Source organism: Tachysurus fulvidraco, chromosome 20 (assembly GCF_022655615.1).
Source record: "Tachysurus fulvidraco isolate hzauxx_2018 chromosome 20, HZAU_PFXX_2.0, whole genome shotgun sequence".
Lineage (NCBI taxonomy): Eukaryota > Metazoa > Chordata > Actinopteri > Siluriformes > Bagridae > Tachysurus > Tachysurus fulvidraco.
In genome coordinates, this window is record NC_062537.1 from 13,351,010 (window position 1) to 13,373,998 (window position 22,989).

At 40.6% G+C, this 22,989-nt stretch overlaps 1 protein-coding gene across 3 annotated transcripts in view; it reads left to right on the forward strand.

Moving 5' to 3' along the window:
- LOC113639324 (roundabout homolog 1) overlaps positions 1-22,989 on the forward strand; it is a 199,227-nt gene that overhangs the window by 65,177 nt on the left and 111,061 nt on the right. The window lies entirely within an intron of this gene.

Below are 22,989 nucleotides of genomic sequence, written 5' to 3' on the forward strand. Positions count from 1 at the left end.
GCAGAAATTGAACAATGGGGACTGTGTTTTTTATTTCTAACTCCTTGCGACTCAAGTGCAAATAATTCTGCACTGCATGTATAAACTTTGCTTTTAATTGCTTCTGGGTTCCTGCTTATTCAGTCTCACTAAGAGCACAGACAAAGGGCTTTGAAAAAAGCGCTGTCATTGCTGCCTGATTTGAATAGGTATCTCAGAGAAGGATTTGTTTTGCTCCAGGTTATCAACAGAACGGGATGCTGCAATACTAGCAATGAATTGCTGTGTACAGTGGGGCAACACTAGAATGTAATTACATGCAGACACACACACACACACAGATGCCTCAGGGGAAGCTGTGTCCCACTCCGGTCTCATTCCCTGTGTGAAACGGCTTAATGAGGGGCTGTGGTGTGTGGAAGCAATGTCTCATATCAGCAGGCTGGACTTCGCTGCATTAACATGTTGAGGTAAAGCTCAACATGCATTAAGGGCACCTGCAGAGACTGACTTAACTGTGGAGCTGATGAACTTTGTATGTACTGTACGTATGTGTGCACACATGCTCCAGCTTCTTATCTGTCCCCCAGATTACAGAGACGAGCTTTGGCGGAGGCCCTGTAATGATTTGATGCCCTGCATACCTTCCCCTTCTAAAAAGCCAGCTGTTTACCAAACGGATTGTTTTCAGGTGGACGACTTTAAAGCTGTTTTTTTGTGCTCCTCGGTTGTTTTACTTCTTTATTGTAGGGGAATTCAAAGCATGCCACGCTGTAACTCCTTCATCTCTTGGACAGCAGCACAATAGCAGGACACAGATGTGCCTCAGGTATCTCCGTGCAGGCCGATGCAGGTGTGGCCCTTTCTGGAAAGGCTCCAGCAAAGTAAAACACATTTGTGTGAACAAGCATCAAAAAAACCTCGAAGAACAAAACAAAAGCTTGAAGTCATCTATAATTCCGACTTGCTGAGTTTGGAGAAAAGTGGTTTGTTCTTCCACAAACTGCTATTATTCATCCCATCTGTAGAAATCAATAACGAATCCAAAGCTCTCCTTGAGGTACTAATTAACATTCTATTTTGACCAGCACTGCTCCCTCTGCCAGAGATGTGCACTTCAATTTCTGAAGGAATACACTGAGAAAATAACTTCTCTCATGCTGGAGATTCAAGAAAAAAACCCACACTGCTTGTCATTAGAGGTTGACACTGGTTTTTGGGGAAGGAAAAAAAAGACACGCATTCAGATGGATACTTGGAGTTTTGGAGACAGAGATCTTCAGCCGGTACATTAGCGCCGATGATGTGGCCCTTCGGGAGTGCTGAATAAGCTCTGGTGGCTTGGAGCACATGTTCTGGCCGACCAAGGGACTCCGCAGACCTGGCATAGGTGCACATTGCTAATACATAGTTACCTCAAGACTTTCTGAAATTTAATCTTAATTCCGTGCTACTGGTCTGATCAGTGAGTGTATAGGAGACAGATTTTTTTAGAACAGATTTTTTTTTACTCACCCAGAGGTAGGAATGGGTGCCATGCCATGTTATTTTTGGTGCCAGGAGAAAGCCAACATGTCTATTAGATTTAGAGCTTGACTTTCTGTTCTGATGTGTGAGCACTGCAGTTCTGTGGACAGACTGGATGTCTCACTCATGGGTTTTTTTTTGTTTTTTTTTTGGAAGCAGTGGAAATGTAAAGCTGAGAGCTTCTTCTTTTCAAAGCGAGAGAATGAAAACATTTCTAGTTACCTCATATACCCCCTTCTATAACCTCTGGGGCTGAAACTGGTTTTCAGTCATTGTGTCTTCCTTAAAGCTTTTACTCGTCTGTGTAAAGGGAAATGCGTGTACTTCAGAGGTGTCTGTCTCACTCAGTTTAGTATTCACACAGTTTAGTATTCACTCATAATTATTACACCTTTTGCACTTCATCAGATAATTACTGAGGTATTTATTTATTTATTACTGAGGAATTTGCATATACTTAAATTAGAATTAAAGTATTGAGACATTTTGTCACCATTTCTCTCAATTTCTTCATTTTTGTCCAGTTTTGACTTGGCACACTGCAACGCTTTTTAGTTCGTTTATCAGATTTTTTTTTGTGTTTCTGCCAGCATGATGATTGGTGTCCTGGTGTTTGAACTACATTCACTGTGTTTTCTCTCTGGGTTGAACCTTTCATGAACGCTTGGAAAGGCAACATTCTTTCTGTTGGGGAAAAAACACCCAATATCCATTTGTCATTTTAACACAAGTTGTCACACACATCTTTCTTTTTTGGCTCAGAGGACGACTTGTTTATTTTAGGATTTGCAAAGCTGCCTATATTCTAAGGGTTAACCTGCCAAAAGATGCTAGCTGACCTGTACTAGTTTCCATTGATTCAATTAAATATAGACATAGATTTATATATATTTGTAGATTTAGATAATGATAGTTTGTTAAGGAAAACGTCCCTGTAACCACATTAGGATTAATTTTTGAGTTGGAACCAGGTTTAAGTTGAAGAAGAGGAGCGTTTCGGAATCACAGTCTGCTGTCACCCAGAAGAGCATTGGTGATACCATATAGTGTGATTATGAAACGTTCCTCTTCTGCAACTGTATACTATAACGTCAAACAGTTCTAAGTGGACTGGGAGAAGGTTCAGTATGAATACATTTTTGAATCAGTCTGTGGCTAAGCTTCACTTTATGGTTACAGTAGCAGTGTTCAGGTAGAAAACCTTAGTATCGAGGTGAGATTGTCCACTGAAGCAAGGCAGAGATTTGTACATAAATTGTTTAAGTTACTATTTTTGGGATACTGATGTGGGACAGTCCATTTTTAAACCTTAATTCTCACAGTGGCATTATATAATGTAATGATGTTATTACTGTGCAAATAAGAGACATGGAATTAAATAAGCCCTGTATCTTACTTCCTTAACCAATGAATCAACTGTGTTTTATAAACTCACGATGGTTTAGCAAATGTGGTTTCTTATCATTCATTCATTTTCTACCGCTTGTCCGAACTTCTCGGGTCACGGGGAGCCTGTGCCTATCTCAGGCGTCATCGGGCATCATGGCAGGATACACCCTGGACGGAGTGCCAACCCATCACAGGGCACACACACTGATTTCTTATCATGATTGTACAATATTGTGTAATTAACATACACTACATTTCCTCCTGCATAAACCTTTTTTAATATCTCTATTAAAAGACAAGACACACAGATGGGCTGTATCTAATCATATCCTATGGAAAAGATTTATTTGAACTGTTAACTGAACTGTTGTGACATGTGTAAAGGACTGTACTATGTGTGTGTATGCGTGTGTATTTCCATATACTGTCAAAACCGTATAGAAAGTTTCCTGATGGGTTTCCTTGTTTATATCTGCCTTTCCTGTGGTGTTTAGTCATCTCAGAGCCCTGGCCAGAGCCCTTCAGGCATAGGAAGTCATGTAGAACATTAACACGTGCTCCATCTCTCTGGGGTTGTCACACCTCCACCCATAATGCCGCACTTCTTAACATGTTTGTCCTGCAGTAAGTCTCCTCATAGCCCTGGAGATGTTTATTGCGAATGAAGGGTCAGATTGGAATCGTGCCTGTGGCAGATAGTCACATTGAGTAATGGAACCACTGAATCATCAAATGTGTTGTAGGCCCAAGGCTAACAGCTGCTATGGCTAAGCTGGTCACTTTGTGTACCACTGTGCATGGTTCTTGCTCATTTAGTCATACAATCATGAATGAACCTGGATTTCTGTTTATTATGTTTTATGCTAAAGTCTCCAGTCATTCTTGTATTAACTTCCTCATAGAGATCAAACAATTGTCTTGGCACAGGTATTAGGCCGCTTTAGCAGCTACTTTCTTTGTCACAGTCTTGGATTGATTACAAATGTCCTTATATAAGTGGCATTTGTAGCTTTCTCACCTTTCCAACTGTTGGAGTCCAAGATTCATCGTCAATTCTGAAAAAGACCAAGATAAAGATGCCATATAGTATAAATAAGAATGGAATACATAGATCAAGGAATACCTATGGAAGGGTTTGAGAATTCCGTAACATGTAATACTGTATATAGGGGTCGTTAAATAGCTTCTTAATGGCTTATTAGACTTCGATTAACCTCTGGTATAATGATTGTTGCTACCATAGAAACAGCTGTGATGAAGGTTAGTGATAGAAGACCTTTGATCCTCCCCATTTGCCTCCAGTGTTTTAAAAATCCATGGATGTGTAGTGACTGTAACAACTTGGACATTTTCATCCTTTTATTATTATTATTATTATTATTATTATTATTATTATTATTATTATTATTATTATTTCTTTTTTTAATTTACATTAAATTCAAATCCAGCTAGTTTGTAATGCTTTCAAATATATCAGTATAGCTGTCAGTTTCCTGTCTTTAAGTATTACTCTTGTCTTGTCCGCCCATAAATAACTGCCCCAGGGGCAGACAAACATGCCTATAACAACTTTGGAGGAACCAGACTAGATTATTCTGCTAGGAACTGTTTGTTTGGTTATTTCTTAAGTGTTAGTGCTTGGGTTCAGCCATGCCTCACAGCTGGGGGAGAGAGATTGAGAGAGAGAGAGAGAGAGAGAGAGAGAGAGAGAGAGAGAGAGAGAGAGAGAGAGAGAGAGAGAGATAGTTTGTGCATTCAGCGAGGAGGTCAGTCACTTTAGGGTGACTGGTTCTCTAAATAAACATTTATTTCTGGAGGAGTTTGTCTGTGGTTTAAAAGTTGAAAGGTCCCATGTGCTTTGTAGTGTGTGTTTATTCTGAGTTTGCTGCCTCTCTAAGTCTTAGTCCAGTTTGTCCAGTTTTTGGATGAGTGTTTGCATGTTTCTTCTTCTTTATGTATACGTGTATGTTTGCATGCACAGTCGAAACAGCAGATGCTTTTGACTAGAGGAACACCAAATGTTTAGAATCTGCTTAACAGTGAATGGAAATTGGTGTTGTCAGTCAGCTTGTGCTAAGTTGCAGTATCCATTGTTAACCATGCTGGCTCATCTGGTTGCATTATGCCTATAAAATGCATATGTGTGAATGTTGTGAGTGATTGGCTGTCACTTAATGGCAACATCTTGGCAGGAACACAATAAGCATTTTTGTATAGTGGCCAACTCCAGCATTTGGCTGTGCTGTGAAAATGAATAGGGGAGCTGGTAAAACCATTTTATAGCAGAACGGTGCAGTACACCATTTTTCAAAAACAAAAAAAAAAACCCTAAAGGCAGATATCGCTAGAGGACATTTAAGAAGATGAAGTCTGACAAGAGATCACCTGAGATTGCCTCCCAGATGAAGTTTCAAGCTAGTGTGAAACTTGGCCTGTGTGAAGTATCTCTTGGGATTGTGCCAGTGGTCAGAAGCTGCATGGTTCTCACATGAGCCTTATGATCCTATAATCCCTTTTCTCTCTGCCTGGCTTCTACCTGCCAGACACATGGATCCTCAGTGAGAGAAATTCACAGCAACTGGTTTATCTTTTAATGCCCTTGTTTAAAATCCAGCCGGGATTTGCTTGCGTAAGAGTGAACGCAGGTCATGACAGCAGATGACACAAATGGCCCTTCCTAGGAATGATCTCATTCTGTTAATACATTTTGCAGTTGCTTACCAAAGTTCCACAGAATGAACTATGTTAAGATCAAACTTTGTTAGAGTTAGTGCATGAATATCTAGATATACATCAATGCTAATACAGGTACTCTGTATCCAAACATTATAAATACATATTTATTTACAAATTCTCTGATACTGATATTTGACACTACCTGATTGTTTGCGCTAGGTATACACTGTTGCACAATTAACCAGACAATATATCTTAAATACCGCCTCTCACCTCTAAGGTTGGGGGTTCATTTTCTGCCTACGTCTTGTGTGTGTGGAGTTTGCATGTTCTACCTGTACCTCAGGGGTTTTCTCCGGGTAGTCTGGTTTCCTCCCCAGAGACTGGCATCTTGAAACTGTCTGTAGTGTGTGAAAAGGTGTGTGAGTGTGTATGATTGTGACTGCCATCCTGTCTAGGGTGTAGAAAATGGATGGATGGAACATAAAACTCAGCATAAGAAGTTAAGCGCTAGCAGCACACATCAACCAACCAACAGTGAAAAAAAAATGCTAACCAGGCAAAAAAACTGGAGAGTGAAAATGTCAGCTTTTACCCAATGTGTTGTTTTTGACGTTCAGACAATATCGGTCATTGTCAATTTGCAGGCAGTGAAGACAATGAAACCTATTTTACTTACAGGAGTGCAAGAAGCTTTTCTAAAGTGAAACAAAAGCCACTCTTCCCCAACACAGCCCTAATAAATCCAAGGTAACAAACGTAGATAGCTGGATTTAAAATAAACAAACTAACATTATTATTCATGAGCTAGTATTCTTAGTTCATGAGCATAAAGTAAACGTTTGCACCTTTCATGGCTAATTAAATGGTAGAAACATAAACAAGACTATATAAAATGTTCCATTACAGCACAGACATCACAGCATAATACGTCTGTATTTCTATTGGCACTTTTGTTCAGAAGAAATGGTTATTGAGGATCTCTATCAATGCCTACCAATAGTTAGGTAGTTTGTAGGTCGTCATGATTTATTATATCATTAATAAGAACTTACAGACACATGCACACACATGCCAACATGCCACCAGTCCCTTAGCTCACCCTGAGCAGGTGGGAGTAGCTAAAAACAAATTTTGACAGATTGCTCCGTAACTGCTCATAATTAATTTTACAGCCCACTTGGCCCCTCCCTTCAGTCCTGGGAGGCTCCTGACAGCCGGTGTGACACAGCACAGCAGGCTCCACAGGGCCAATTAATGCCCGGGCTTCTCTCAGCACCACCCCCACAACGCTAATCCAGTTTCAGCGGGATGGATAGCTGCAGCATGCACGCCACACCACTAAGAGTTTTTTTTCTGAGGTATATCTGTTTATGTGGCTCATGAAGCTGAGCTGTGTCAGCTCAAAGGTCACACCTAAAATGTCAGAATCTGGAGGGATCAAAGGTCACAGATATCCATTTAGCTCCATGTAAACCTTTGTGCTAGTGTCAAGGTGCCTATTGATTGATGAGGTGAAACGTCGATCGATCACTCGCAGGTAGGCAAACATACTAGCGTGCGCTCGTTCGGTCAAACGTTTAGCAGAATTCTTACTATTGCTAAAGTCAATGTGTGTTCAACTAGAGCTTACATCCTCTCATTTACGCTTGGGTATACATGCAGACTCACGCACATATACATGCATATATTATTCAAGTCTTTATTTGAAGGAGAGATTAAGTCGGATAAGGACGTGCGAAATCTAAAAACGTGTTAGAGACAGGATCCACATCCCAAGTTCATCCCAAGCCTCTCTTTCAACACCACCCCCACCTCCCATCTTCACTCAGTCATTAGTGACTGATCAGATAAACAATTGAAGGCTTCAAGGGAAGGCTGAACCCTAATGAACAGCTTTCCCATGAGCGACCGTCTCTAAAAAGAGGCTGAAACGAAGTTAATTTGCCTTAATATGCCGAACTATTATTAGGTGATAGCTGTAAGGCTGTGCTCTGGGATCCAGTGATAAGTGTGTGTAATGAGGAAATCTAAAGGCTCCACTGGATCAGATAATTGTGTGGAATGGAGGCTCCTCACCCTGTCCCTCCACTTTGACTTTGTACCCCTGAAGAATGTGATGCACCTTTGAAAGCAGACACGTGAGAAGATAATGGAAGAATGTATTATTTTTACATAAACGTCAAATGAATGTACTCTGATATTTGACCATAACCAAGATGCAGCTGAGTATGAGAAGGAAACATGGCATGTTAAGAGGTTATTCAATTTATGGACGTAATTCGTTTAGAATGATAGTTTCTCATTTATAGTAAGCCAAACAGCTGATATGAGCATACTGAGCTTCTGTGTATTAATAGAAATCCAACTTCCTGTTTCATATTCATGCAAATTCGGACTAGAGACTCAAAGTAGCAGTTTCAAAGGCGTGCGCAGAAGACTCTGAGTAATCATCCTAATTAAATGCACGTTTAGTGACTTCGATGGGGGGAAAAAAGGTCTTCATTTTCTTTTCTTGCAGGCAGTTGCTGTAACTGCCTAATTGGGATTATTAGGAGGATTATAAATAATTTCCTGCCTAATTTTCAGCCTTTCTTTGCACCAGGAACTAATTTGTTTGTATCATTTGGCTATGGTACTTGAAGAAGAGGAGCCGATCGGGCACGAATGGTTCAGTGTCAGGACTGGATGGTCTAATGAAATTCTAAATAAAAATGTGCTGTCTCATTACCGAACTCGTGCACAATCTTACGGTCAGCTCGGAAAAACCTACGAAGGGACAGAGATCCAGCTGTGCAGAGCGCACACCTGTTCTGCCTCAATCACTCTCTCAGTAAGATCAGGTTTACAGTGTCAGATGCCTGACTGAACGAGTGCTGTTGAGTCGATGGAGCTCCATCAGCGCCTGTCTTTAAACCTTGGCCCTGGGCTAACCTTGTTACTGTGCCAGGCATCCCCCAGCGCTCCTCCGCTTAATTAACCAGCAGTTGACCTTGTAATGGAGCTCGTCTTATCAGCGTAAGCACTCAATGCTTACCCGAACGCACTATCTCCACTTGTCTAATGAGAGAGAGAGAGAGAGAGAGAGAGAGAGAGAGAGAGAGAGAGAGAGAGAGAGAGAAAGATGTGTATTATCAAGAGAGAGTTAAAGCTTTTTGGCTTTGGTGCCAAAGTTATGATGAGCAGATGTGTTTGCCGGCTTAGTTCAGTGTCTCTGAAAGAATCTGAAATTGTCCAGATTGCCCCCCCCTTCCGACACCCCATAGTGCTGTACACATCAGAGTGTTATCTGAGACACTCTTTCCCTATTCATTGTATGGTTGATGGATGATCTGCTGAGGATTAGATGTGCACATGATCATCAGCACCGTCATCCTCACCAAGAGAAACGTGTCCCCAGAGTCTGAGACACGGCCAAGTTTCAGTCCAACTCTGTCTCCCTTCAAAGAAGCGAAGCAAGATCTGTGTAATGAGCCAAGCATGTGGCTCAGCGCCAGACCTTTTCTACCGTGCATGGCCTCAGACTTGCTACATTAGACTGAATCTGATGCCTTTGTGACTTTCTGAAACTGAAACCTTACCTCATCAATGGAAAGTGCTTAGTGAAGAAAGGGAGCACTGGTTTAGCTAGAGGCTTGCGACGGAGCGTTCAGACCACTGCCATCACCTCTGTCATTTCTCCTCTCAAGAGGAAGAGTGTAGAGAAATAATGGTAGGAACTGGTAGGAGATCTTGGCAAAGGATTAACATGTACAAACCCCATGTGGATCCAGGTGAAGATGATTTTGTCATTATTCTCCCTGACATATTCTACTGGCTTGATTCCTCATGTGCACGTGTGCTCCAAACTGAGAGAATCTGTGACGCTAGCTCGAGGGAGCAATGTTAGTGGACTGCCTCCTGGGTTTTTATTGCTCACTCACATTAAAACCTTAGTGTTCACCTACAGAGAACCAGCCTCCACGTGGGAGTTTGCTCGCAAACCTAAGGACCTTACTTACTTTCTCATACTGTCATGGGAAAGGTTCCTGTGAAGATGATTGATATTAGCTCAGCATCTTCAGAAAGTGATCAGGGAATTATGCAAACCCAGGACAAAAGAAGAAGATATTTCACCTCAATAAACACATAGACATTGTAGCCATTCCTGAGAAAGTTTATCACCCGGTGAGCCTTAATACCCTCTCACCCTCTTTACACTCTCTTCCCTTTAGGTATTAAGGAGCTAAAAAAAGGCGAAATTGTTTTGCAGATGTTCAGCTCAGGGGGGATTCTTTGTGGCTTTGAACAATAGGAAGAGGAGGAGGAGGAGGAGACATTCATGAGGATGGGACACGGGTCTTTACGACCCTCCCCTCTTGAGAAAGACCAAAGGGATTAGAATATAATCCCTACCAGCTAAACTGACTTGCAGAGAGGCATAATCTGATCCAGTGCACTATCATGCTAAAAATCTCTTTCAAGCATTGAGCATTTAATGTGGTGCTAAAACGGAGCAGAGCAGGAATTGCTTTTAATTAGATTTCACCATATGATTTCTCATCTGTCATGTCCTGGTTAACGTCAAACATTTCAAAGAGAGATCACGTAATTTTACTCATATGTGCAATGGGAAAAAAAGCTTGACATACGACTTAAATATAGGCAAAAGGTTTAGTTTTAGGACGATTTAGTGTCAGTATTGATGGACATATTTTTATCACAGATAAATCTGTATTTAATGAAAGGATAGGAAGGAAAACCAAAGGTCAGGTCTGTGCGTATGTTTTCGATGTACTGACATTCATGTATAACCTCTAACGAGAAGCTAGTCTCTATAATGTAATGAATTCCAGTTTTAAACAATTCAGGGTAGAGCTAAGAGCATGTCAGGACAACCAAAAAAGGTAGTAAATGTATTTTTTTTTAACGAGGTTAATGAACGCACCTCTGTGGATGTCTCCAGAAATGGTAGCCTTTGGCAGCATTTGGGTGGCTCTTAATTTCCCCCTCCAAATATTTATATTGTCTTGTAAAATCTGTTCTCGGCCTCCGTTCTACCTCTCCGGTGTTCCATTAATTCCTCTTAGCTGCTTCAGTGTTTTTGTTGCTCGTCTGCCGTCCATGCCTGGAAATAAGCTCCTTCTCTGTCTCAGAATTACCCAGCCACCGTAAATTTATGATCCCATTTAATTCCCATTCGGGCCAATACCATCCCAGAGTCTGGCCATTTATCCTGATTCTACACACTCTTTATGATGATGGCCCAGGTGGCATGCTGTAAAACACAGGAGGAAAGGAAGGAGTAGGAACAGGAACAGGGAAAGTGGTAGTAGGGGGTTAATGTTTAAGTGGGATTTCTGCTCATGCTGTTTTGTAAATCGGGTTCATGTGCGGTGTCTGTGCCCTGGCCTGTTTCACGCATGTCTTCCAGAGAGGGAAAGAACAGGAAGATAGATTGAATGAGAGAAACACATTTCCTTGTTGCTACCAACTCAGCAATTAAGGCAGCGGGTTTAAAATAAAAGTAGTTCAGCACCACACGTACACTCATAAAGCGACATCTGTAATCGCACACACAGGCCCGCCTCGAGACCTAGCCCAATTTACTAAGCTTTTTTTTCTGACCATGACATTTGAAAATGTGTCCCCTAATAAGCTGTGTGTGGTCTTGTCTTGTTCAATGGTTCATAATTTGCTGCACAAACTCTGGGAACTGCTTGCAGCTACAATCTACAGTGTTTTATACACAGATATACAAAAGAGAAGAAGACAAAAACAAAGTTAATGAGCTGTACATTGGAAGAAACCAAGAGGAGCCTGAGCTGATTTTTCTCAAGCACTTAGGTGTAACTTTGTAGCGTCAGAATAAAGAATATCTTTTCACCAGTGGCGAGACACTGCAATAAGAATGGACACAGCATTAAAGACATCTCTGTTTGCATTCACAGTTCTTATAGGAGCAATGAAAGCCCCAGAGATATTTAACTTGCCACAACTGATGACAGATTTATCACCAAAACGTCCAAAAAGATTTGTGTATTTCAAGCTTTTTCTCCTGGTCATTTGATCATGTCTGTTAACTAGTTATCATACTGTATATTACCTAACAGCTATAAGCTGCAAACTCTTGAGGGTGAAGACTAGCACTTTTATATGGCGTTCAATAAATTCCAGGGGTTTCATTACCACAACGTAAAGTAGGCGTTTTCGGAGGTCTTGGAAAAACGCCCTCTTTCCAAAAAAAAAAAGAGCATACCTATGATGGATAATGAAGGCCAATACAGTCATACAAATAGTTAGAGAGTCTGGTTAGAGAATGGTTAGAGAGTCTGACTCCTAACCCTAAGGTTGCGGGTTTGAGTCTTGGGCCAGAATGAGGTGCCCTTGAGCAAGGCACCAAACCCCCCAACTGCTCCCGGTGTGTGTTCACGGTGTGTGTGTTCACTGCTGTGTGTGTGCACTTTGGATGGGTTAAACGCAGAGAACAAATTCTGAGTATGGTCACCGTACTTAGCCGTATGTCAATTTCACTTTCACTATCACTTACCTTACAGTTAAGCTATTTTCAAAAACAAATAAACAACCAAAAACTACAGTTGTGGTTAGGCTTAGGCTTAGGCTTAGGATTAGATTATCAAATAGGCCACGCCTGCCCGATGACGCAATATCTGTTACGCTGTTCTGAAAACCCTGGAAATAACTACATCCCGCTTTTATACCCCCGAGTTAATTGACTCCCATCCTCCGAAAACTATGGTATTGTTGGGATTCAAATTTTCTCCTCACTTTGCCAGTGTATTCCCTTTTGAATCTGTTTTATCTAAATTTAGACTACAGAAAAGAAATCTTTTATTCATACATTTCCTTTTGTGCTTTTTGTTTGCTTGCTGATATATTAAGTTGTTACGCATATATATTATGCATATACATCTCACATATAATCATTCAGTCATCCACATACATGTACCAAGTCATCTGCCATCCTTACATCCTCATACCAGGTGCGAATGATAGACTTGAGCTGCTAAGCTAACTGTAGTTTTTATAGACTGCAAAATAATGTGAGGAATTCCCCAATGCCCGGTTTCCAGTATACAAACCTAATACATCTGATCTTGGGTGTGAAATTAAGCATTTTTAATTTGGTCACATTAAAAAGGACTATTAACATTATCTGGTTATCAGATTTTGACACGAGCATGGACATTAGTAAAGTGAGTGAAATTTTACATGAAGAGTGACGCACAGCAGTTTCTGATGTGCATGAATATTGCAGCATTCAATATTAATAAGTGATTGAAAGGACTTTGATGGTTTTTTTTTGCTGAGGCTTCGCATATCAGAAGTCATTAGAAGACTTGGCAGAGAACAAGGTGGAGAGGAGGAGAGAGATAAAAAAAAAAAGTAGGGCTATTTCACTCCTCCGCTTTCCATCCTCTTGAGTTTTAACAGCTCTCCTCCGTAATGGCCGTCGTAGACCTAGTGCTGAGTGTGCTGATTTGGAGGTGGGTCTCGCACTGTTTGTGCTGACTGAGCCATTGAAATCTTTCCTTTAGTTACCAATGTGCTTTTTTTCTTCCCAAATCCTCATTCGCATTTTAGCATGCTTCCTGTAAACACTCCCTAGAGAATGAGATCATGTGCTTTAAGTACAGGGTGCTAGGGCCTACTCAATACGCTCTTAATGTTATTCCTTCTCAGGTTTTGTAGCATTCCATCCATATGACGTATAGCCAGTAGACATAATCAATTAGCGGTGATTGCGTCATGAGGTATTGCAGATGTAGCAGAGCTTGGTTGATTTGTTTATGTTTACATCTCCTTGATGCAGCTGTCTGAGTGCCTCTGGCTTTTGGACAACGCCAAATTATTTACGGGAAGGTAGGGTGGGATTTTTACAACCCTTTTTCCCCAAAGGAAAGAGATTGACAAAGTCCACTAGCTCACTAGCTCAGTCTATGGGTTGAATAACACTACCTTGCACTTCCTCCAGATTATATAGCCTCTATATTGCATAGACAGGAGCTAACACAAGCTTATAATTGGCTTGTGTCCTTCAGATTGAAATGAATGGCATCAAGTCCACTTCAGACAGCAGGGTTAATTGGACATTTTTGGACTCTGTGCTTCAGTAGCCATTGTATCATCAAAGTTTATATTTAAAACCTGAGGGCAGAAGTGTTAGAGGCACATCCTTGTTTTCTCAAAGGTTCTCAGCTCCCGAGAGTCCTTGCTTACCGCTGCAGTGGTGCGCCTCCGTCAAGCGATCTTATTAAGACACACAGCAGCAACAGCCACGCCAAGCTGGTTCGATCTCTTTCAGGTCATTAAAACTGAGTGCTCTAATCCAGGATCAAGAAAAGATCAAAATTCCTTGTTGAATTCTTACAGACGAATAGTATTTTTTTTTTAACAAGCGTAAATGTAGTATTTTTTGACAAAATCTGTCAGAAGATCTTAAGGCTTGCAGATGTTTGACATGCAGCAGTTGTGTAAGATGTTGCTAACTAAAGGTTTAAAGGTGCTGAATGTGTAGAGGAAATCATCTCAGTGAGCATATATATGCTTGAAATGTCAAAACGAGGCTAGGGATTTAATTCTACTAGCTTTTATAATGCTCTCACTTATAGTCAGTGTAGGTGGGGTTGAGAGTGGGAGTAGGAGAGGAGGCAATAGATAGATTACAATCCTTTCTCCTCTGAGGCAGTATCAGCATTGTGGACACTGAGAACACAGGTAATCCCCTTGTCACCCCAGCCTGACATCGCTCTTAATCATCCCCGGCTGCTCTGATTGGCTGAGCCCAGCAGCAGCATACTGTTAGGGCACGCTCCCGTCGCCATGGCCAATGCCTCAAGGTGAGATGTGGGTCGGAACATTCCCATCAGTGAGGAAGACGAGCCGACACAGTTGTGTGCATTGTTTCAAGAGTGCTTTTAAAGTGTGCTGTGAACCTCTGCCAACACCATGTAATATTATGCGCAAGTCTGTCAGTGAATGGAACTCTTTAGCATCAGATCAGCTTTCGCATCTCATTGTGTGTGCGTGTGAGCTTATTTACCTGTTGGGGTTCTTTAACACAAAGGGGCTGCAGTGTGAGTGTGCCTAATTTGCTGTGGTTTTCATTTTTTAGTGGTTGATACTTCACCTCATGTAATGTTTACACACCCCGTCCTAATGCCAAAGCAAATTGTTGGGAGAACTGAGACCTCCTCCACCTTGGGATGGTTTGTGAAGCGGATTGTAGACCACCAACCTTGCTACACAGACAACCCTGCTCTCAGCTTGTGCACTGGGGAGAAAAATTCATGGCTTTCATGTGGGCACACACACACACACACACACACACACACACACACACACACACACACACACACACACACACACACACACAAACACACACACACACACACACACTGACAGTGGTATAAGGGATAAACATGTTTATATTGAAAACCAGTAGGTGTGAGGGTAGACGTACTCATGTGGTCCTAAAAGGGGCTGATAAAATACTCAGTCAATCATATTTGAACATAGCCACTGCTTCCTGCATCCTGTTCCTCCTACAACATCCTGCTTTTAACCTCTCACACTGAACGCTGTGTGTATATAAAGTGCATCGTAAAAAAAATATGAGAAACATATTTCATATATTTTGTAATCAGTATTCTTTTTATATCATATTCTGTAATATTAGACCTTCTAAAAATTTAAATAAGTTGTCCATAGCAATTTTCAAGACAAATAAAAAGCCTTGTGTGAATACGAGTCTGTGTGTGTGTGTGTGTGTGTGTGTGTGTGTGTGTGTGTGTGTGTGTGTGTGTGGGATGCCCATTCCAAGTGTATTCTCACCTCACATTCAGTAATCCTGGGAAAGGCTCCAGATCCATGATAAAACACACTTGGCCATGTGGCAGATCAAACATCTCAAACATCCAGGTTAAGCGTTGTTCGGGAGTTCATTCGTTCCCCTATTTGTCTCTCCAAATAATAAAAAATACAAGCATCAATTTAGTAGCATAAGCAAATTCTCTAGCAGTATTTGCCTCTATTTTGCTTCATTTTCAGCATTCTTCTTTAAGCAGTTCAACAGCATGATCCTACCACCACCACACTTCACTGCATGGCCTGTGTTAGGTTTGTGACACACATAATGCTTTCATTTCTGGCCTAGAAAGTAATCTTGATCTCATCTGACAGAATAACATTTTCCCACATTGGAACTGGGTCACTCTCAGGCTTTCTGGCAAAATCCAGACATACTTTCATATGGTTCTGTTTGAGTAATGGCTTCTTTTTTGCCACTCTTTAATACACCCTGTTGCTACAGGGAAAATCCATGATAATGTGGATGGAAGCACAAATGTACTCTAATATTAGCCACTGGACTGTAGATATGTCGAGGTAACGATTAGTCCAGTTACTGCAATACTGCTTCCATTTTCTGATTATTGATCTAATAACCAATGAAACACTCTGGATGAGATCTGATAATCTGAGATCTGGGATATATTTCATACCCTTGTCCTAATTTTGACCTTTTTTTTTAAGTTTCTAGCCTGGCCAATACTTCTAATACTTATAGTTCTCTCATTGTTCTGGGAACCTTATAGCATTAGCATTTAGCCTGGAACATTAGCATCAACAACAACAATTTTCAGAGCTTGAACATCGTAGAAACCTAAATACTGAACTTCACCGAATATGCTGAATGTATTTTCTGTTATCTGGGGTAAACATTCTTTTGAGAAAATGTGACAGTTCCATTAATGATACACAGTTAGAAAGTAGTTATGTCTAATTATATCTAATTATGAGGCAATTGCAGCCTTGTTAGGGAATTGATTTTTATCTGTGTAAACTTGCCGCTTGCATTGCAGGTTGAAATGAATGTAATTATCTGTAAAATATCTGCAGATGAATTGTTAATGTTAATAATTGTAAATGTGTAGTGTGTGCATGGTGGGTGGCACGGATAGGTTGCATTTTACTTCCTTGCTAATTTTTATTTTTATTTTTTTACATTTACTCATCTGTGTGTCTATGTGTGTATGTGTGTTTGTAAGCATTTGTTCCTGAATGTGCATGTGTCTGAAGCATCTTGTGTCTGAGAGAGAGAGAGAGAGAGAGAGAGAGAGAGAGTTTGTGTGTGTGTGTGTGTGTGTGTGTGTGTGTGTGTGTGTGTGTGTGTGTGTGTGTGTGTGTGTGTGTGTGTGTGTGTGTGTGTGTGCACGCATGCAGGCATGTGTGTCTAAACTGCTGGCTCTTTGGAGATAAGACGTGCGCTCGTTCTCTGGGCAAACGGGCACAGAGGGGCTCACCTGTAGCCGAGAGATACCATCCCCCTGCATGTGAATGCGTTCCCCTAGGCACGGGACCAACACAATTAAAACAAGGAAGACAACAAGCCCAGTGCTGAGCCAGGTCCCTCCTCCTCTCACACAAGCTGGCCACACATTATCTCCTCTCCCCACCTTCATCACAATTTAAATGAAATATGAAGGTTTTTTCTGTGTTGGCTAGAAAGTTGTGTTGCTGCCATTTTGTCTTTGTCACAAACTTCTTTATGGTGCTGTTTGAAACTTGTTTATTGGTGATATTTTTGAAGCTAAAAGCACTTAATTGACATGATGTTCTACTGAGTTCCTACATGACATTTGACTGGTCCCCATGAGGATAAATACTTTCAAAACATAACCTGCAAAATTGTTTAAGAAAGAATCTAAAAGAAGTTAAAGGTAATGATAATTAGGAAGACAATTGTGTGTGTGTGTGTGTGTGTGTGTGTGTGTGTGTGTGTGTGTGTGTGTGTGTGTGTGTGTGTGTGTGTGTGTGTGTGTTTTCATGAACCAGTTGGATGATTACACTGACTGGAAACATCTGTCTATTGATCCGGTCCTCCTTCCCCCCGAGCTGTTCCCATCACCCCAGACTTCACATAGCCTTAAACATATTTCACACATTAACACACTACAGTCTTTAATGATTTTTTAAACTGTCACATGAAAGCATTAGCACTAGCATGGTTTGGTCTTTCCCTTTTAACCAAGAGCTAATTTGGCCAAGTTTTTTTTTGTGTGTGTGTGTGTGTGTGTGTGTGTGTGAGTGTGTGTGTGTGTTTGTGTGTGTGTGTTTTTTCTGAAAGGAAGTGCTGATAAATACCAGTAATGGAATAACAGCAGGACTTGGGTCATGTCTCTGATGATGTCATGAACATCCAAGTTTCAGGTTCTAAGAAGGAGGTCTCTTTTCAGAATTACCCCCCTATCTTATGAGGTACTGAGTCAGACTTCTTTAGTTGGCAAATATTGACCACTTCCTCAGTCGTGGTCAGTTGGTTTCCTCTGCACAGCCACATTAAAGCCCCCAGCATTGTGGCTTCCTTTTACTCAGCACAGTTAAAGCAGGTACAAGAAGGCAAATGGGAGCAATTACTGTACGTAGTGGCAGTAATCCTTCCCCTCTTTTCCTCACTTTTCCAAGATCATCTGGATCCCGTATTTTATTCAGAGATTCCGTTGACATTGTACAAAGTTTTTTTGTCCCAGTGTGGGACCTTTTTCTACACCCACATACACCCACACAAGTATAACCGATGGTTTAAAGTGTATTTGTCCAGCTGTTAAGAGCACCTACATCCTCTGTAGCCATGTACGGATGGTAACAGCAGTAAAACAGATGGGCTGTGGTTGGAAGGATGTTCTGCCTCAGAGAAACTGCATTTGGGGGATTTACCTTCTACATATGGGAGATTTTGGCAAGGTTTAAGCTCTCTCAGTGAAACAAAGCACTTGCTTTATGTGTGGGGTCCAAAAGATAGTTTTGTGTGAATGCTAATATAATTATTTTGCATGACGGTTACTTGTTACATGAAATTCTTTTAGAATCTATACACGATGTTCCGATACACGTTAATCGCTGCCCCGGCTCAGATCCAGTAGTCATGAATTCTGCTATAAAATCTGGATCGAATGCAGTTTTACTGTGTAATTAAAAGAGTTTATAGTCTGAGAACCTCCAGCATTATTGTAGTATAAAAAAAAAGAAGAAGAAGCAAAAAGCCTACAAATAAATAACTAGGACTTTTTCTTCCTTCATTCTTCCTTTCTTCTTTCCTGGATCTACTAATGCTACCGAAACTGAAGCTAACAGCAAAATTCAATACAATTTAAGAAAATATGTCTAAACTATTATTGAAAATATTATTTAAAACATTAACAGATATGTATAAACCTATTATGATTTTAAAAAATCTAGAGATGGCATGATAGCACTAAAGGGAAAGCTATTATAGAAACTGCACATTATTCTGGTATATGTAATGCAAAATGTTTAGCACACTGATACTAGATATCTGATCTGTGCCAAATCCACCAAAACTATGATATTCTCAGGTACCATACATGGGCAAAAAATCGATCTGATATAGATGCCCTTGTTTATGCGCAATGTTATGCGATTTCTTTGAAAGAAATGACACACTTTCATTTGAAATGTGTCCTAGAAAACCTGGCTAATTCTCACTTAGCAAATCTACACGCTATATCGAGGCCGGGAACTGGCACACAAGGAATGACCTGATTATGAGTGTAGCTACAGCCTACTATGCATACGCATAGTTGAAAGATAGTAATGGATTGCAACACGCACCAGCCTCGGGTGGAGGGACTGGGCAGCAGACTCGGCAGTTGCCTGGATGGTGATGGATGATGCGCAGGGTTGGGATCCGGAGCCTGGCTGCGTGCAGCCTGGTCCATGTGGGCTACCGTAGCCGCTACTACTCCAGTGTCATAATTAATCTTCAGAGATGAACCCAGTGCCGTTTCTCACTGGGATGAAAAAAGTGCTACCCTCTGCAGCTTTTTTTGCCGAATTTTTACACGCAACACTTTAAAGCAAATCCCTGTGTTCCTTCTGCTTGATAGAAATTTTTTAAAAAGGAAATAATTTGCCAGCAAATAATCTGGCAGATCGTTTGGTATTATAATAAAACATAAATATGTAGAGAGTTTTCTGTCATTGTAGAGAATCCGGTAGTATTTCTTTAAAGTCAGAAAGAAGAGGCCATTGCACAATTTCAGGATCAAAAGCTTTAATGTAGGCTCTTCTAAACGGCGCATGATTAACAGGGCCGAGGCGCCATCACGCCTTGTCTGGATGAGGTAGCCTCTCTAACTCCTGACAGTGGAAAAATACAAAGCCTGCTCAAGCACATGCAAGAAAAAAACTCATCTCACATCCCCTCACATCCCCTCTGTGGTGGCCTTGCTACTCTGTGATTGCAAGAAAAGATTGTCTTTGGCACCTAGTACAGCCGTATTATCTAGACAGTCACGCTGAAAGTACAGGGAAATCCGATACCATGGATGTAACCCTGTGCTTAACAAGAGACCTTTTTGTCTTTTTGTCGATTGGCACAAGACGAAAGAAAGATCCTCTTATAAATCCTCACTCACTGTCATTTTAGCCAATCCCTTTACTGTTATTGGCTCTCAAAGAGGTCTCGGGGGCCTTTTTTAGCATCTGCGTGTTCGAATTTAATATTCATAACCAAACTTAATTAAGATGTTTAACATGATTGTGGTCGATAAAGGAAAAAATATCCGTGTAACCAAGTCTAATAAATCTAATTAAACGGAAAGGGATGAGCTATGCATTTTTGCAGTCCGCTTTACTAGCTTATCATGCTTTTCAAAGGAATGTGGGTGGCATTAAAGAGTGACTGTTGGTATGTATAAGTGATTTGAAATGTGTGTGTGTGTGTGTGTGTGTGTGTGTGTGTGTGTGTGTGTGTGTGTGTGTGTGTGTGTGTGTGTGTGTGTAAAAGACAGACATAACTTAATTAATCTAATCGGAAAATGTGAGGAGGCGATGGGTTTGAGTTGACATGATTAATTTGGTAGCTCCTCCGAGCACCTCTGGGCATGTGTGTGTGTCAGAAACACGCTCCCTCAGCATTCGGGGAGGGCGGAATCCGTGGTACGGTGGGAGGCCGCGTAAATGAGTTTCTGTGATGTGCTTCTAATTAGGCCCGCCTTTTTTGCGATAACGTCGGCCGTACTGTCTACGCGGTGAATGACAGCAGAGACAGATTCAATGCTCTTTTTTCTTTTATCTAAGTGTAGTCTGAAATTAGCATGTGTGCATCAGATAATCTCAGGAAACTCAGGAGATTATTGTGTAGTGTGTATGGTACAGTGTGTATGTTATAGCCTGTAGTGTGTAAGTGATAGTGAGCAGGTGATAGTGTCAATTGTGTAGGTGATGGTGAGTAGTGTGTATGTGATAGTGAGTAGTGTGTAGGTGAAATGTAGGTGATTGTGAGTAGTGTGTAGGTGAGTAGTGTGTATGTGATAGTGAGTAGTGTTTAGGTGAAATGTAGGTAATAGTGAGTAGTGTGTAGGTGAGATGTAGGCGATTGTGAGTAGTGTGTAGGTTCTAGTGTGTAGTGTGTAGGTGATTGTGAGTAGTGTGTAGGTGATTGTGAGTAGTGTGTAGGTGATAGTGTGTAGTGTGTAGGTGATTGTGAGTAGTGTGTAGGTGAGTAGTGTGTAGGTGATTGTGAGTAGTGTGTAGGTGAGTAGTGTGTAGGTGATAGTGTGTAGTGCGTAGGTGATAGTGTGTAGGTGATAGTGAGTAGGTGATAGTGAGTAGGTGATAGTGAGTAGTATGTAGGTGATAGTGAGTAGTGTGTAGGTGATAGTAAAAGTGTGTAGGTAACAGTGAGTAGTGTTTAGGTGATAGTGAGCAGTGTGTAGGTGATAGCGAGTAGTGTGTAGGTGATAGTGAAAGTGTGTAGGTAACAGTGAGTAGGTGGTAGTGAGCACTGTGTAGATGATAGTGTGTAGGTGAAAGTGAGTATTGTGTAGGTGATAGTGAGTAGTGTGTTGGTGATAGTGTGTAGGTGATAGTGAGTAGTGTGTAGGTGATAGTAAGTAGTGTGTAGGTGATAGTGAGTAGTGTGCAGGTGATAGTGTGTAGTGTTAGGTGATATTGAGTAGTGTGTAGGTGATAGTGAGTAGTGTGTAGGTGATAGTGAGTAGTGTGCAGGTGATAGTGTGTAGTGTTAGGTGATATTGAGTAGTGTGTAGGTGATAGTGAGTAGTGTGTAGGTGATAGTGAGTAGTGTGTAGGTGATAGTGAGTAGTGTGCAGGTGATAGTGTGTAGTGTTATGTGATAGTGAGTAGTGTGTAGGTGATAGTAAGTAGTGTGTAGGTGATAGTGTGTAGTGTGTAAGTTATAGTAATAATGTAATTATATAGTCAATGCATGCTTGTTGCATTATATAAAATAAGAAAATAAGACTTTAAGATGTAACAGTTTAAACCACACAACACATTCAGAAACACATCAATATGAACTCTTTTTTTATTTTGGTGTTCAGCATTGAATTTCTTTGTCAGGACACACTGCACAGTGGCGATTAATGGTACATTTATAAGGAGACACTCAGGGCTTTAAGAATTTGTAGTTTTTCAAAAACCTTTTTTTAGTCTACTAGAAAAAACATATTCATAGGAAAAAAAAACAAAAAACAGTAAAAACAAAAAGCAAAAACAGTTTTTTTTCACACAGATGTTTGTATCTTCAAAGTAAATGATGTGATCAAACGCTTCTCTGCTATCTCGGATGCCTCAAGCGCTTGTTCATAAGCAGCTTAAAGTTGAAGGTGTTTTCTTCAACCACTAGTATTCTGTGTAAGGTTATCCATCAGAGGGAAACAAGTGTCCTGACTGATTTTATATCAGACTTGTGGTGATAAAATAATTCATTTGTTTATACTGATTGAAAATGTCTGCTAAGTCCATTTTCCATTCAGTTGGCAGAATGGAACATTAGTAAACTGGTAAAAATGAAAATGAAATGAATGTTATTAAACGTCACATGCCGGATGCTGATTCGACATTGATCATTATAGAGGAAAAAAAATTCAGTCAGTGAAAATGATTTCTGAGTCTTTATTCTAAATAACCTTTACTCAGGTTTTCAGGCTTCACATGCTCATGGTAATGCCACGGAAAGTTGACAGCAAATCTAAAATAAGCTCATATAAATGCCCTTGAGAACTAAGCATGAATATAAGTAGACTCATTTAGGCTGCGAGTATGTGATAGAGTATGCATGGATGTCTGTTTTGCATTTCTTTAACTTTTTCCTCAGTAACAAAAACACACAAGCAAATCTGAGTGGATTAGCTTATCTGTAGCAGGATTTCTGTATACTTTTATTGGACATGGGGCTAATGGCATTAGCTAACTTGTATACTTAGGTTGTGTGTTGTTGCACAGATCAAGGCTAGCTAATGGTAATGGTGTTTTATTGAAAGCCTAACTGAAGAGTAAGCTAATAAAGCTGTTTCAACCTGATCAACCCAGGAAATGGAATATTTTTATTATTTTTTTTTTTATATTTCAACATGTGATCTTAGCTATGAA